Below are 4,367 nucleotides of genomic sequence, written 5' to 3'. Positions count from 1 at the left end.
TCTGTTGTGAAGTGCTTTTATTTTTTGGCTGCAAGTACTGTAGTCAAATAGCTTGTAAGCTAGAATTCTCACTTGGAAACATTACGAATCCTAATGTATGCATACCTCCTCAGACGGAAGTCCCACTAAGTTCAATTGTGCTTTCCGTGTTGAAAACTACTAATGAAGAACACATTCTTTAGACTTCAATTCTGGTACAGCCAAGACTTTATGTAAAACAAAGAGAAAGAGCTTGGGCTTGCTTGCAAGTTGTTGGCAGCCGGCTAAAAGAAGCAAGAATATCAGCTTTCTGGCATCACTGTTTACCATCAGGTGAGATTTTTACAACTAATTGCTTATGTACCCCTGGAGAAAACAATTCCTATATATGGAAAAAAAGAACCGCTGTCTATCTCAGTAACTTACAAAGTGGCAAAAAATCTGGTGAGAGGGATAGCTGATGGAAAGAAAATAACTTTTTAAAATATACTTTAAGGATATTACAATTTGGCGACATAAAGCTTAAGAAACTTTCCTGTAAGTTATACTTGATAAATTTGGACTTTGTTTTGACTACTTGAAGTCGTTTGGCATGGAGCCCAGGAGGGGTGACCTTGAGTACTCTGCTGTTGCTTAAAGCCTGAGAATCGGTTTATTTCTTTTTGATTTTTTCTATGCCTGGCTGGATAAATTAATCCTAAAGTGGACCTTTAAAAAACTCTGCCTTGGGTATTCGTAAACCTGTGGAATTAGGCCATCAGGCCGCGGATACAAATATTGCACCCTGGTATTTTGGGGGTTCGAATTTGGTTCAGGCCTGTTTAGCCAAAGCGGACTTTTTGAAATGACTCTGGAAACTTTGAATATCTGTTTATAAACATTTGGGCAGCTGGAACAGGATGACACAACAAGGACAATTTTGGGATGAAATAAAATCTACATTTCAAACAATACTAGAAATAGTGAGATCCCATTATCAAGAGGCAAAACTATACAATCAACATCAGAAGAATTACAGTCCGCAAGCAACAGGGAACAACGAAGAAGGAAATGAGAGTATTCCAGATGATGTATGCCAATCAAAACAGGAGCTGGAGGAAATTAATCTAAGAGAAACGTCAGTCTTGGATCAGAGGAGAGTACTAAGGGAAGATAAAGGGATAAAAACAGCAAAATTAACACACACACAAAAAGCCTGGAAGATCCATTGAAGATAGACCAAGTACATAAAGAGTTAGTGGACATAAATCAGATGTACAAAATGGTTTCAGAGGACATGAAAGATGGCAGAATGCTTAGAGACACAGAAATACTAAATGAGAAAAGAGAAATCAGAGAGGGAATTACCTAGAAAAATGAAAAAGGGAAAACAAGGAAGGGCCCCTTAATATTGAAAATATGTGTATATATTTAACATCGGGAACTGTAAAAGGGTGTATTCTGTATATTAAAAAGGAGAATTAAATGAAATAAGGGAGCCCTAATCAGGGTAAAGATGTAATATGGTGGTTTTTTATTTTAGGTAAACTAAACTAGATATAAAGCTGGGTCATGGATCTGGAACCACTTTCAATAAGAATGTTATTAGAAGACTTTGAGAATATTATATAATATGAGAGTAATATTATGATAGTAGTCATATTATATACTAAAATTTGTACATGAATGGTTTGAATGTTTGAAAGATGTTTGGAATTTGGGGCGACAACCAGGAAGACACTGAGATGTAAAAAACAAATAATTGTAAGCAAAGCATGTAACACGATGTTTTACAAGCACAAAACAATGTAGATAGATTGAAAAACTAATGTTTATTAAAAAAAAAAAAAGAAGTCATACCCAAGATTTCTGAAATTCTTGTGCTGGGGTTCCATGGCAGTAAAGTTCAAAAGTGACTTCCATACCTCAGAAAGCTGTATACTGTAGATGAAGGGAAATGCAGACAAGCGGATGGGTGAGGGGGCATGATGTGTGGCCGTAGCAATCAAAAGACTTAAGTGAACCTCAAGAATAAAGGAACCACAAAAAAAAATAACTGAACAGACAAGAGCGGATCCTCCACTCCAACTGATGGAAGAAGGACATAAAAGCAAACTTCATCTTGTGTCCACTACACCGTGGGAAAAACTGGGAGGAGAGAGGTAGCTGTTCCAAGGACAAGACCACAATTTCTATCACAAACTGTTTGTGTGAAAATCCTTTACTGTGGTGATCACTTGCGTGTATCTGTGTGGACCTAACTATGAAAATGTACAACTTGATAACTCTCACTAGAAATCAAAACGGATGCATTTACTGAATATGTATGAGTATAACCAAATTTCAAGCTTACAGCAATTTCCCCTTGTTTATTGTGGCGTTCACCCTTCATGGCCCCTGCTTGTCTCCCCAAACGCAGAGCTCACAAAGGGAAACCAAAACACCACTTGACACGCTGCCACCAGTTGATCTCATCAACGTACTTTACTTAGGAAAGATGAAGGTCCATTCAGTACTGACTAATAAAACAGGTTTATTGATTACAGATGGTTTCTAGGATAATTCATAAGCACATTCTTTCCATTTTACCAAGCATCAATATTAATCTTCTGTATTAAATACCACAGGCTAATAATCACTCCTCAGACTAATCACTCCTTAAACCCCAAACTATCTTTCTCTCAGATTCCTAACACAGACCGACTCTCTGACTTAACTGACTCCTCCTCTCAGGCTCCACCTTTTTTAACATCTCTCTCGGCTCCACCGCTCAACCACATTAGCATAGAACATGAATAATACATGACTTATTACCTCACAAAGAGTGAATGCTACTGTTACGGTAGCGATGATGTCATCCGCCTGTCATTGCTGTGGCTGGAGTTCATCTGCCTATAGCATGATGGGAGGTGGGACTTCAGAGGGTGGAGCCATGGTATTTAAGGGGGGAGTGAATGAGGTGTGAGTCAGATAGGGTTTGGACAGGGACCTGATAGGGACTTAGGGTGTTAGGGCTTGTACATGTCGTGAAGTACTGTGCTATATATAGAGAAGGTCTGAAAGAGTGTGTGTGTGTGATACTTTATATTGATTGCCTTATTATTTCTTTGATACAGTGATTTACCATTTCTTCTGTTATTATAAATAAACACAAGTTTTTATTTTTAAAAATCATATATTTGGTCTGAAGTCTCAGATGAAGGAATGGTTGGTGGCAGCGTGAATAAAGTGTATGTGAGAGTGACGTGACTGCTCCTTTGTGACGTGAGAGGAGGATGTCACAGCTACATATACAAATGAGGAGAGCTAAATAATTCTTAAGGTTATCTAAACATTTGACTTGGGGAATCTTTGTTGGTTTCCTGGCCAGGGTGGGGGGAATCTGTTTTCAAATGCTGATTGGATGGGGTGGGAAAAAAGCTTAATATATAGCCAGGCTTCATTTTTTTCAAGGTGATAACAGTTACCACTATAATGGGCATATAAGCCTTGATATTATTTTTTCTCCATGGCTCCATTAATCTTAGGAGACTGACATCATTATTATGTGAAGAGTGACATTTTAGGCATGAACAATCCTTTTAAGGTATGTACATGCAACATGTGTGATAAAAGGATTTCAGATAAACACATGCATTAGTAGTTCAGCAAAGATGTGAATCTCATATTTAGGCTGTACAGATGAGGTACTGGAATATAGAACAGCTTCAAAATTAAGGGCTAATGTGTACCAAATTTTAAACACAGCAACATGTGCTGCTTTAGGGTTGGGTAATTTTGCACTGTAGTGGTTTTTGTAACTGGCCTGCTATAGTGGCCACTAAAAGGGTGCAGATAAAGAACAGGTTGCTTCTGTAATTGATTTTTTTAAGTGGTTAATTCTGTAGATGAACTGTTGAATCCACTCACAGCACACTAATGAATAACGGGTCAAAGCCCACTGATAAACATAGGCTAGTCTTCATGTTATTTTTCAATGTGAGCATTCATTGATACATCCACTTCTTCTGACATATTAGGAGGAGGTGACTTGTCACTAAACTGCAATGGATAGAATGGAGAATTCAACCAAGACATCTGTCTGACTCAAGCTTTGCGGCAATAGTGCCTGGTGAATGTAGAGGGTTTTCAGGCAGCTGCCCAAAAGATGGCATCCCATTCATCTAAGCCAGGAGGAGGAATTAAAGAACCTCTTAATGAGGCTGAAAGGAGAGTGCAAAAAAAATGGTCTGAAGCTCAACATAAAAAAAACTAAGATCATGGCCACAGGTCCCATCACCTCCTGGCAAATAGAAGGGGAACATATGGAGGCAGTGACAGATTTGACTTTCTTGGGCTCCATGATCACTGCAGATGGCGACAGCAGCCACAAAATTAAAAGACGCCTGCTTCTTGGGAGGAAAGCGATG

This window comes from Pogona vitticeps, chromosome 3, assembly GCF_051106095.1.
Source record: "Pogona vitticeps strain Pit_001003342236 chromosome 3, PviZW2.1, whole genome shotgun sequence".
Lineage (NCBI taxonomy): Eukaryota > Metazoa > Chordata > Lepidosauria > Squamata > Agamidae > Pogona > Pogona vitticeps.
Note: the sequence above shows the minus strand (reverse complement) of the source record.